Here is a 14177-nt window from a genome sequence, read left to right on the forward strand (position 1 = left end):
AAATATCAGTAATTTTGAAAAATACCTAGAAACCATTGAATAAAAGACTCTGATGGTACAGCAAGAGTTGTCAAGAATAGCGTTGTCTCTTTGGACAAAATTATAGAAATTTACATTCAAAACTAATAAGGAAATTTCGAGGAATTGTGGTAAATACATAGATATAAACCTAGTCAGTGTGCGAATTAGATAACCTATATTGGGGGGGATAAAATTAGGCCAAAGGACATAGTCTGAAGGTTCAAATTTCAAAATGAGACAATAAATGCCTTACTCCCCATATATATATATATATATATATATATATATATATATATATATATATATATATATATATGTGTGTGTGTGTGTGTGTGTGTGGCATGTGTAATAAATAAGAGATTTATTAATTTAATAAATCTACCGACAATAACTATGCACATATATATTGTGTGACATACACACACCCCACTAAACCTTTCTGAACGTGTTTTAATGTTGTACTCACTCTTGTCCCCGTAGCTCTCTAAGGTTTATTTAGTTAATAATTCGGCTCGAGCGATAGCCATGATCACAAGCATGTTAATTTTTCCACTCATATTGAAAGCTTCCACTTTGCATTAATATATACAGGTTGCGAAAAGAAACCTACTTCAGTCTTGTGAAAACCACTAAAATTATCAGTTAAACCGGACATTTTTTTTTTTTAAAGAAAATCTAGATAGCCTATCAAATAAGAAATGGATTGTTGCTGGTCCCGATTTCTCACATCAAGGTCAAATCGAAGGCCAAATATTTAAAATCTCTCAATTCAAATTTCGAGCTTGTGCTTCTACTTCCCGCTAAAGCTGTATACATCACGACTTTTTTTCTCCAAATATCGATTCCGTGGTGGGCACGGAAAGTCAACACTTAAAAATTACTTTACTGTTAGGTTGAAGATGAGTTGATTCACTATGGGCTACGTTATCAAATAAAGTAAAACATTACATTGAAGTTTTTCAGACAACATTAATTGCGTGAACAGCAAACTGTACAGCGAAAAGATGGAAAAATGAAGGGTTAACTTAAAAAAAAAAAAAAAAAAAAAACCGCTCCAGTTGTAATGCTTATACAGACACGGACAATGACACGGAGAACCAGTCATATTAACAAATGCTGAAACAAATCTTAAATTATTCGCTTATTCACCTAAAAATCACCTTCATTAACATGTCTGCTCACTAGGAGCGTATCCCCCCAGCGTGTACGTTAACATATACTTACGAGAGAATACCTATATCTCAGATTTTGAGTACAGTTTCAAAAGTTCATTTCCGTAAACTGTAAAAGGCAGTGATTACTATGTTAATTATCACAAATTAAATGCAACTCTTGAGTTGCATACACACAAACTACTAGGGAATGAAGACCATGTGCTAACAAAGAGTACACTGGAAAATGTTATAACAAAAATTAAAATAAGATGATAATCGATACAAATATAGAGGATGAATATGACATATCCGAACTTCGCCAAGTATGGTAGAAGAAGCTATTTGTTTACTTCTTCTTGGCCAACCGCTAAGAACATTAATAAATCTATATGTGGCTTTGTTATACGCAATTAGTACATTCAAATTCACAAACGATGACGAACTGAAGGGTACGAAGGTACAGTTGCAAGTAACAACCGTAGTCGTCATAATAATATAGTTCTACTAAACAACGTTGAAAATAGTGGGTAATTAGGTGGTAAGTAGAAATGACCAAAACTGAACAGTTTACATCGATCATTTCGAAATACAGCTAGAAGATTAAATTTACAAGAAATAACAAAAATCAGTGAAATTTGGAGTTATACTAAGCATAGTTTGAGGGGGAAAGCGAGCATCCCCGGTGGGGATACTTCAGCTGACTTCTTTGGGGGGGAACAAAATGTGATTGAGGGGGAAAATCCCCCTCATCCCCCCCGGTAATTCGCACCCTGAACCTAGTAATAGATTAATATCGAAATACGGTACTGTTCCAAACGTGGAGCGTGGACGCTTTTCAGTTGTAGCAAGTGGTCTGCTATATAACAGAAGAATACCTAATGATGATAATGTTCTTAACCTCTTGAGATCCGAGCATTTATTTGTCAAGAACTTTTGATGAAATTTTGTATATTAAGTAACAATAGACCCAATAGAACATATTTGAAAACCATTTTGTTATACTACTTTTCTATTTATCGGTAATGGGTCGAATTGTATGCAGTAATTTGGATCTCAAATTGCGATGTATTGCATGCAATACACAAGCATAAAATACGTAAATAATTAAACTTGAATTTACTACACTATGTTTTATTTTCTGAGAAATTATTCAATCAATGTACTTGGATCAGATGCGTCCATAACCCTAATTGTCTTCTTCCCGCCTTCAGCTGACAATAGAACCACTTGTAAGTAAAAACAAAAAGTTGCTGCCTTTTTTGCAGTAATTTCGAAACTTCCCGAATACAATAACCGAGATTCGGGCATGTTCTTAAATATTCGTAGCCATAACGGGTGTTCGAAAAACATATTGTATGCAATACGGAGAGTCTCAGGAGGTTAATCACTATGAGTATAAATACAACATTCCTCTTCTAAGAACACAACTATGGCTAAGATACACAATGTTAGTATCGGTCACAATGAAGCCTTTTAGATTTCACATATGTCATCCTCATGCAATATACCTTCATTCGCATAATGATTCTATTAATAATTAATATATCTTATTGAGATTTTCGTTGTGGGTGGAGGAAGAGCAATTACAATTCAGTGTTGGAAATATTTAATTGCTGTATGGTTTCTGGGAGAAATTATGATCGGGGAATGTTCAAAGCTGTACATTCATTGTTATCCTTGATCGCAGATGGTTTAAATTGCAGAAAGTGTGTTTTCTCTTAATTACCCATTATTTAAGAACAATTTTCACCAGTTGTGTCAGACTTACATAGTTGTGTAAAAAAAAAAAAAAAAAGATATTCTATATCTATCGTGTAAGACGATCAGAACATAGTATGATTTAAATAGTTAAAGTGCATAATCCATGGGTTAATATTAAAATTTGCACTCTAAGGTTATTAAGCTTATTTGTATATGAAATCTGTTCGAGCAATTGTACTTAGACCGGTCACGATTTGATCGTGTCGTAATGAATCGACGATGTGCTTCAGTTTACAACAATTTTGTTTCAGTGATGTTCATTGTATCTAAATAACTGACCATGGGGTTCTATCTACATGAACTGTAGTGCACGACAGATAACTCAGTTCCCCCGCAACAACTGAATGCCCTTATTTAAAGAGGACAGTATTCCTCAACTAGCAAAAATATAAGAAGATGAGCCCATTGTTTTACAGGGATTTTAATTACAACTATTATATAAACACATTTATAAAGAAAATTCCACTTATCTCCGCTAGTACGAAATCAAATATCTTAAATTATTGACGAGTATATTGTAAAGCGAAAAGGCGTTACAAGCATAGTAACAATAAAGAAAATTTCTACAACTACAGCAATTCATAACTTTGTATTTAATACACATAGCATATAGGAGGATGTTGCCCACTCTTTTTAATATCGTTTCAATTACGAAAACAAAACAGGCTATAGCATTCCTTTTAGATCCTTGCCAACAGGTACAATCCAAATAGTCATAAAGCTATTACCCTATATAAGCCAATAAAGTTTAGAAATGGAGAGAGATATTTTTTCAAACGAGATATGAATCTTAACTGGTGATGTATTCATCACGCGATATATTCTTTGATCAAAAATTCGATTTGGAATAACATATTATACAAATTTTGTTGTTAAAGATTGTTTCAACCTCAAACGATCTAGAGCTTGCCAGGAAAGATGCTTAAAGGAATCACCACCAGAACTGTGCTGTAGTCGTTCCTCACCAGTGTACAATTACAGTGTTCAAATATTAAAGAAATAAAAATATTGGCATAAATTGCATACATTTTGAAGTCATGAGGAAACAATATTTTCCAAAAATAAAATTAAAAAAAAAACACCCTAGAATTCTGGTAACTTTTCCTTTGCAAAATGTTATTTCCATCTGAACGAATTATCCAAATTCCAGCGAATATCAATTGAGAATTAAAAATGCAATTATTTCTAAGCTTTAATGGATCCGTATCTTTCTGTATGAAATTACAAAAACTAAAAGCTATAATATAGTAACACAGAATTACTTGAGAAAACCTTTGTTTTCCCTGGGTCGCTAGTTCACAAGCTAAGGTCCAGAGGTGCAAAGGACTAACTCTTTAAATTTATCAGGTGTACCTTAGCCCAGCCCTTAATTTTGGGTGTTTATTGGACCATTCTCTTTGAATTTTGAAAGCTGCCAAATTTAAAGTTTCTATACAGCAGTATAGGACCGATGATGTATTTCTGTAATTTTAAGGACCATCTCGTTTCCTACCATAAGGTGCCACGGTGGCTCAGTTGTAGTGTTCACTTCTGGTGCGTCGTGTCCCTGGGTCAATCCACGCTGAAGCCAAGTAAATTTTGTAGTGGACAAAAACCGTGTGCGTGGGTTTTTCCGGAGTTCTTCCGTTTCCTCCTATTTTCTTCATTCCAACATTTCATTTATCTGTCATCCTCACTTTCTCCTTTACCCTATACCCTAGCCAGCATAACGGTGGGACGTAAACCTGAAAGATTTCATTTCGATTCTTTTTCTATCACATGTAAAAAAAATACCCCATACGTAAATTCGGAAAGTTTTTGAGCTATTTTATTCCATTTAATGAGGCATTATTACTTTATATGTTATATAGTTAAGCATACTAGTGTGTACTTGCTTTCATCAGATTTGTGTATATTGATGCACCTGTCATAAGGATACAAAGGATCAACCTTTAAATATGAGAATTGTCAAAAAATCGCAAATGTTTCCTACGGTGCAAATACGAATTGTAATAAAAATACGGCGATTAAATTTATTAGAAACGAAGAAATAAGTTTACAAAGAATTTGATTTAATCTCCTTCAAAGTACTGCTCTTGGCTAGGAATGCTTTTATCCCAACGTTGAAACCATGACTGGAAGCCTTTCTGGAACGCTTTCTTTGGAATGGCGTTCAGCTTCTCTATCGTGGCGCTTTCAATATCAGGAAAGATGTCAAAGGGTTTTCCTTTAAGTATGGGTTTAATTCTTAAGAAGAGTCAGTAGGTGCCTGGTGTTATACCCGGAGAATACTGTGGGTGTTAACAAATACCAATATTTTTATCGACCAAAAACTCTTCTCCCTCAGTCAAATGTAAGGTTGCAAATTTTGAACCCGCTTTTCCCGTTTGCAAAATCGGTAGTTAAAATGCTCTGCACGGACCCGTGCCAGATGGTAACATCTTCGGCTATCTCTTGAATAGTTTGAACCTGTTTGAACGGACAATTTCCGCTACTTTTTGCCTGGTTTCTTCTACTTTTGAGGTTAATTGACGTGCCGAACTTTGGGCGCCTTCTACTGAATGATTTCCGCTTTTAAATTGCTGATACTACTTGTAAACACTCTTTGGAGGTACAACATTGTTACAATGCAACAACTTGATCATTTCAATTTTTTTGGCATTTGTTTGCAAATTGAAACACAAACTAATGTTCACGTGTTGTTCGAAATATATTGAGAGCGACAGATACGGTAAACAAACCTCACCCTAGCGTGTATTGACGCTGAGTGACTAGTCAGAACGTGCTTTAACTTGACGCTGCCTGTCCCGACGGATTAGGCTATGAAAAAATTTACATCAAATGGTTCAAGCTTCAGGACTTGGTGCAAAAAAAAAAAAAAAAAAAAAAAAAAAAAATCAACCTCTTTTTGATCCACACTGTACATTCATCTCCTTGTTGAACGATATGAATCTTGTAACATAAAAAAATCCCACTTCATTCTCAAAATATATCTAATTTTCACTCCAAAATAATATCACCTGACAGCTACGTATCTGTTCGACACTTTTTTTCTACCCATAAAAGCAAACAAGTGGGACTAACTAAATTTATGCAGGCATCTGTGCATCTTCATAAGAACATTTACCAATTTCTGTTTTTGAACAATGACCTAATTTTAATATTGGTAATATATTCTTCTTTCTGAAATTTCAGGAGTGTAACATGATACCTGTGCTTTATTCCTAGAATCAGACATACAATAACATAATGAAGTATAATCAAAGCGGATGAACTAGATTAAAACTCTACCACGTAGAACTATGACTATTTTGGGAATTTTTTAAAACATAGAAATGGTTAAGTAGGACCAGTCAAATTTACAGTTGTATATACGACTGCTGGAGAACGTTTTTTAGTGTTTGCTTTTCTAAAATTCCCAAGTTTAAGGGGTTGCTAATGCCCAACATCAATGTACCCATATCCAAACATTGAGAACACATCAATGTAACCATGTCTTATACGAGAAAATGGACTCCAGTACTAAACTATATCACTATATAACATGATAGATTTAATTCAAAGTCTAAATTAGGTCAAAAACTTTAATTGTAGCGTTATTACAAGCTCCCAAAAAGGAATAAATTAGATAAAAAAACCTACAAATTTTGAATAACTTGAAACATTTTTTGCTCTTAAATATTAATAAGCAGTACCAACCGTAGATGGTCCTATGCACCTCTCGTAAATTTGAAGAAGGGATTATCAATGTTCCCATGTCCTAAAAAAGAGAACTGTCCCATATAATCATACAACGTGTTAAGGCTTGTCAAAGAACAAATTAGGTCAATAAACGACCACGTGCCGAATCCGTAGCATTACTAACATTTGGAAATTTTGCCGAAAGAAAGGGATACAGTAGGACCTCCAAAATTCACAGTGGTATATTTTAACAGAAAAACTAGCAAATTGTGTTTCTTGCAAATCTTTGAGGTTACAGAACATAAGCTTACCCCATATATGCCCTTATCTTTTTTATTTTGTATTTTGATTTAGTTAGGAAAATACTTTCCGACCTATTCGTGGTCAAATTAGTGTCATTTCTTTTTGCTGATCTCACATTGGGTAATTATGGTACTGGGTTGAAAACTACCTGGGAGGTAAATATATAATCTGTAGCAATAACAAAATAAGTAAGTGGGTCGTTCTCGACCGGGAGGGTTATACAGGGTTAAAATATTTTTAAAATTAAGGTACTTCGTTATTGTAAAACGTGTATAATTCTCGGACAATTTATTAAATTTTGACAGCAGCGGTATTGTGGAAATCACATGGATTCATATTTTCGGGCCGCTGTTACGAGCAAGGTACAGTCCGCGGCATAAAATTTGTTACAAAAATTCTAAGTCCAAATGAATAACAAACTCTTGCCCAGTTTTCTTATGCATTCCCGCAATACATGTATCAATCGATTAGTTGCTTCTAGTATTTATTCCAACTCCTCCCCGTCCTCCACCTCTCCTTGTCTAAAGCAGTGTGTGTGACGTAGTACACTCTTTCCATTCAGCTGAAAAAGAAACACGAATCAAGTTTACAACGTTATAGCTTTAAAACAGTCTTTTCCATTCGTTTATTCTGAAATATTTTTAAGAGCCTAAATTAAAGGAAAGTCACACAATCTTCCCAGAGATTCATAAATATCTTTAGTTTCATTCTTTTCTTTCTTTAAAGAGTGCAAGCTAGTAAGATGCTCCCTAAGAAATCTATGGAAATTGCCAAGAGCTCTAAAATATCTACGGACAGAAACGAGTTTTATTCAATGATTCATTTAATTTCTTTTCAGTAAGTGCAAGCAAATATTTCAGGGGCGTCATTTGGGCAGGACAGGAGAGTGTAATTCCCCCTCTCTTGAGCTTCATAAATACGTATTTTTTTGATCAAATGTATAGTAATACACTAATAAAAAGTGAAAATCTTATGTCGCCGGAGAATCTCTTCCTTCCCCCCTCCCCCCCGAATAAAGTTTAAAAGACACTGGTTTTAACAACAAACCTATAGAGCTACGATAGCACATTGCTAAAGAGCTTACATTTGGTTTCAAGAGTCGAAGGTTTGATCTCAAGCCATATGACTTTCTGGGTGACATTGAAAGAGAGAGACAGAGAGAGGGATTCAAGTATGGAGAGAGGGAGGGATGATTTGTATACACAGATTTAGAATTGGGGAAAAATGATCGGACAGCATTCGTATTATGACGAAAATTCTGATTTTGTGAAAGATAAGAAGGGAAGTTTTCGAACTGCGAGGATCACATTAGGCAGTTGTCGAATTAATGTGGAAAACTCTTTTTAGAGCATCAGATGATTACGAAAGGAGACAAAGATCTTCAGAACTGAGGAATTAAGATTTTAAAAAAATCTGGTTTCGGCGATGGGTTTCGAACCACGAACCCTGTGGTCATCGAAGCATGACTTTATCCATTCTGCTACGGAGAATTCTATTACTGGTTCACATACGTTTCCCTTAGCTGCGTTGAAAGCCACCTTAAGGGGATATTCCAAAAGTTGACTCGGTGGATGCGCCGTTCAAATAGGACGTAAACCTCTTGTAACTTAGTTACAATGTGCAAAATGAACTTCCTCTTCTTCAGGACACTTTTTAAAGCTTTAAAATTTGTTACTATTGTTTTAATTAGGTTACATTTGATAGAACCATCTGATAAAGTAGTGCCAAGCCCTGTGCGTCATTGTCTGTTAGGTGAATGGTTAATGTAAGTTACTTTTACGTGGATGGTCCGAGCTTCCAATCAAGACCATTCTTATTGATTATTTTATTTGAGCTACGCTCATACTGTATATTCCACAAGTTCAAGTTTGAAGTAATGTAGTCACAGCTAGTTTAATTCGAAATAATTTTCCAATATTATATTTGTTACTAAATTTACATGGCACTCCTCACTTGTTTGTAGCCCTGCATAAATGCAAATTCGTTTTAAAAGTATATTTTACTTTCAAGTATTATTGATTTTTTTAAAAAAATTGTCCTTCAAATTTATTTTATAATTATTTTCTATTTCTTAATTATAACATATTTTCTATTTATATTGTATTTTATGTTACACGTTTATTATTTATATTTTATGTCTTACCTTTGAAGAGGAGCTTTTGACAATTCAGAGCAGCAGGGACATACACAGGATGCAGGCCTTGGCAATCCAGAGCTTTTGCCCCCACGAAATTACTACTTTTTTGTATATATATCTAATTTTATAGATGGTGATAGCAGGGGCTGATCCAGGGGAGTGTGTTTCGGGTGATCGCATCCCCCAGAATAGGAAACTTTTTATACTTTTTATTTTAAAAATAAAACATATCCTAAGTATTTTTCATCTTAGTATTATAAACGTAAATTGAAACCTAAAGTAGATAGGCCTTACATTCTTAAGAAAGTTAACTCTAAAGAAGAGCTTTCTCATTATCTATTTTTTCGTTTTTTCTTTTCTTTCTTTCTTTTTTTGCAATCCTCTCTTACCTTGATTTGACTTCGAACGACCGACCCTCCCAAACAATCATCCTGGATCCGCCCCTGGTTGATAGTCATTTTAGTAAAATATGCCCTCAATCGCTGAAATAAATTCCTGTCAAGCTTTCGATCGCTGAAATAAATTTCTGTTTACGGCCCTGCAAAACAGTGACGATTTTAGGGAGTGATCAGTTAGTAATGCCTCCCTGGAGCAACGACACTTCCCCAGAAGTCATATCTCCGATAATTCAGTAATTCAGAATGTGATTTGTGCATTATCACTTTTCACTCTCAGTGTCTTGAAACGCACCAAAAAGGAACTGTTCTGTAGTATTTACTGGTTCTCCCTATGACCCCACTTCAATATGGACAACCTTGGACATATACACATCTGAAATATCACCATTTATGTCAGTGATCCCGAAAACTATCCATTCGACACAAATATAGGATATTTTCGATTCTTTATTCCTGTCACCCTCCTATTATCAACTCGAAGCCAACCAAGGCTTATTTTGGACTTACGCAGCATCCACAGTGTCACTTTTCATCTTTGCATATGAATTCAACACTAATTTCGTTCGTATTTGACTACTTTTACATGTCACTTTCACCTCTTGGTAGGGATTTTTTCAGTATCTCGCCCCCACAAGTATGGAGAAATTTCAACCAACTAAGTATAATTATAAATTATCATCTGAAACACAACAGTACGGGTGATCTTTTTCGCAGAGGAATTCGTTAACTACTGTTTCAATATCAATGTATTGGCGTTTTTTGCTGTCCATGCTGGAGATTGCCAAAGGGCTAAACTTCATCTGCACCATTATGCAATGAATATAGGTTTTAGTGGTTTAATTTACTGAATACTCGCTTAGATGTTGCTCTCGTCACAGATAAAGTGATATACAGTTATAAAATAAAATAAAATGAAATATCTAATTTTTACGTCTCATGATTATGCCGACTATGCTAATGGAGAGAGTAATGGTGAGAAATAAATGAAATTGTTTAATGAAAAAAGTGGGAGGAAACGGGAGAAACCCGAGGACACTCATGCACACGGTGTTTGTCCATAATAAAGTTCATTCGGCGTGAGCTGGGATCGAACCAAGGACCCCATGCACTATAGGTAAAGTTATAAAAGAATAGGCGTCTAAAACAAATACGGAACACTACTATCAATGAGAGTTATATAAGATTAGATTTTTAGTTATTTCATTCTAAGTTAAAATTTCACTCAATCTTGTTCTTCATTACTGTTCGAAAACTTAAAGTTGTTGCTGCAAGGACGTGATAAATCTTTTCAGTAGACTTCGCAGTCCCCTCCACAGCTTCTTTTTCATGGAAGGCTAAAGTAGTCTCATTTTAGACATGGAGGAAAAATAGTGGAATTACGAATTTTCAATGGGCCCCATTTTACTCTGGGCTCCCTCAACGCACTGACGTTAGTTACGTCACTGTTCAGGATGCATGATGCAGCTTCTGCTTTTAGGAATACTTTCTAAGGCATTCCAATTTTTTTTGACTGCTGTGTGAATTAAGTTGTATTTGCTAGAAGTGTCGGTTAAAGGAAACTAAAGATCCTACACTCAAACAAAAATAATCTCTTTCGAAACTCTAATGGAAAACGAAACGAATCGTCCTAAACATGTTACGCTTTTGAAGAGAAAAAGAGGAAAGCAGTAGTTGCACATACGCTTAATGGTGTTTCTTGGATACAAATTTATAACTTACAAAAGTCATGTTCACGTCATGGTTTGATAGATGAAGGGTTAGTAAAAGGAATTCTTACGCTCGTGGTCGTGGGCTCGAATCTCTGCTCTTCTTGTTACTTTTTTCTCTTAGCTACACTTAGTTTGTGCATTCCAAACCTCGAAGTTTGGTTTGGATTATTTATGAAAGCAGGTAGAGAATTAATTGTAGTCGAAATTAGTTTCAAATATGAGATTATAATTACATATTTTGTCTTTATCTTATTACGTATCAATTTTTATATCAAATTTTCCAGTCTTTATTTAATTCATCTTCCGGTGTAATACAATGAACATTTGCAGAGCGACGTCAGTCGGACGAAAGTACTATATTCCATTTTTACTCTAATATACCTAGGTATTTGTTCATATATTTATAAATTGTTTACTAAGTAAAAACTTACGGCGGTCCACATTATGTGTCATATAGTAGACCGTACGAAGACGGACATAGCAGAAGGCGTATTGCAAATATCCCTGGTGATAAAAAGTAGGGGTCCTCTTCACTAGATTCGAACCACTGTTACAGGCGGTTTTGGTTTACACAGCAAGCATAATACCACTCGGCCACCAAGTCTCGCACGTTAGCCTCTTTATTAATGCAGAACATACTGAGACACTTACATTCACTGGTGTCGCGTAATGTATTTCATAACGTTTTGTTAATAAGTGGGTAGAATTAGGTAGCCCTCGAGAGGGCTGATGGTGTTGTGGGCGAGCATTTATTAATAGTGTGTATAGTCCCCTTGGGACTCGATTACAGCTGCTATACGCCGTGGCATTGAATCCACCAGGCGAGATATAGCGTTGGGTGCAACAGATCGACCACGCATCTTCAACACGCTCCGAAAGATCATTAGATGTTCGTGGAGGATTGTTCGACCAGGTTTCCCGCAATGTTCTTGCAACAAAGGCCCACATATTTTCAATAGGGTTCAGATCTGCTCCATGAGGAACCCAGTCAAGTATTTCGACATCAGGTTGCCTCTGCAACCATGTCTGAACCACATTTGAATTATGTATCGAGCTATTGTCCTGTTGCAAATATAATATGCCGTCACCTACATGAGCTTTTATTTCCGGAAGCGTTTCATCCAGATGTTCCACATACTTGTGGGCGTTTAGGCGACCAGGAATCCTGTAGATTCCTCCGAAATTTGCAGCCTTGCACATCCATGCCCAACAGTGGACAGTTACATGTCCCATTCGACCAGAACGGGAAACGTATTCAGAGGCATACCTTTTTCCAGGGGACGGTAAACACGCTTCGGCCCGAAGTGTGCACTGGAAAATATTTTATCGTCTGTGAAAGCGACCTCGTACCACACACGTGCGATATTTAACTGTGCAAACGCCAGACGGTCAACCATGTGGTCTTTTGTTAGTCGTTCCTTAACAGCTGCCCTGTATGATCTCAAACCAAAGGATTTGAGTCTACGACGGACAGTCGTAACATCGCCTGGGAAATTGGTTTCCTCTAGTAACTGTCGGGCAGACATGAAAGGGTGCTCACGGCATTGGGCAATTAAACTCTGGTCTTCTTCGGCAGAGGAAACTCTTTGTCGCCCACTTCCTCTTTTACGTCTTACATCTCCTGTTTCCTCATATCTCCTCCACCACCTCCGTGCTGTAGCACGGTTAACGCCATATCTCGCGCCTGCCTCGCTATAGTTCATGCCCGCATGCTCAATTAAAGCAATCACGCTGCTTTTAACAGAAGCTTCGTAGTGAGCCATTTTCACACCAGAAGCAAAATGATAGCTTTGCTGAGGTGTTTGAACGGAACGTGCTTCATGTGACGTCACGTAACAAGGTGGAGTTTCCTCTCATTGCTGTAGGCGATATCGTACGCCCTCTGCAGGGTGTTTCGTGACGGAAAAATTGCTTTTAAGCAGTCCATGGCGACCGCTTTGAAATCAAATGTAAAGTATGAGAATTAAATTTGTCATATCTGTAGTCTGGTGTAGAGACAAAACAAAATTGGAAACCAAAGGTTTAAGAACAACTCAGATTATTAATATAAAACAAGTCAAAGATTATTAACTTGTATTATCATACAAAAAATGCGAGAATTTTGAAACAAAGAAAAATAACTTAGAAATTTGCAACTGAAGACAAAAAAAAAAAAAAAACTAACTTACACTAAAGGGTATGAGTAGGGGGATTAATGGGGACGTCAGCAATGAGGCTATATGTCCCCGTCTCGATTAACGCGAGGGATGGAATTTACCATATCACTTTGACGGAATAACGTAGAGGATGGAGAGGAGGGGGAGGATACATAACAGCTATAAATATGAAAATAAAAGTGACAATGTTCGGTGGTGAATAACTCTTGAACTACCCGATCGTTCTCAATCACATTTTGAACATAGATGAAATTCGAACCTGGAAAGCTTTTTGTTATTTCATTTTGATATTAGAACTTGCGGAAGAGGAGGGGAGGGTAAATATATGAAAATGAATAAAACTTAATAACTCTTGAACAATTCGACTGATCCCAATCAATCAAACATTCAATATAAATAAGGTTCGGACCTGGGATGTTTTCATTTTTTGCATTGATGGCACAATGTAGGGGAGGGGAAGGGGGACTATGTAAAAAAATAAAAAATAAAAATGCTGTCTTGGCCACTTCATCACGCTTAAACCACCGTACTGATCTTAATCAAATTATCAACATAGATGAGGTTCGGTCCTGGTTTTTTTTAATCATATCCCTTTGATGGTAGAACGTAGGGTAGGAGGAGGGGAGGGGAGATATCTATAAGTATGAATAAAACTTAACAACTCTTGAACCACCTGACCGATCTCGATCTAGTTTTCAACATAGACGACGTTCGGGCCTAGAAACTTGTGTTCTAATATTTTCACTTTGACGGTAGAACATACGAGAGGATAAGAGAAGGGGAGATTATTATATAAAAATAAATAGAACAACTCTTGAACCATCCAACAGATTTCGATCAAATTTTCAACGTACATGACATTCGGGTCTGGGATAATT

The 14177-nt window shown here is 36.1% G+C and overlaps 1 protein-coding gene across 4 annotated transcripts in view; it reads right to left on the minus strand.

Annotated features, from left to right (window-relative positions):
• The window catches only part of LOC145674963 (NADH dehydrogenase [ubiquinone] 1 alpha subcomplex subunit 7-like), a 146085-nt gene that overhangs the window by 107185 nt on the left and 24723 nt on the right, over window positions 1-14177 (minus strand). The window lies entirely within an intron of this gene.

Source organism: Thermobia domestica, chromosome 18 (genome assembly GCF_964235325.1).
Source record: "Thermobia domestica chromosome 18, izTheDome1.hap1.1, whole genome shotgun sequence".
NCBI classification, from domain to species: Eukaryota; Metazoa; Arthropoda; class Insecta; order Zygentoma; family Lepismatidae; genus Thermobia; species Thermobia domestica.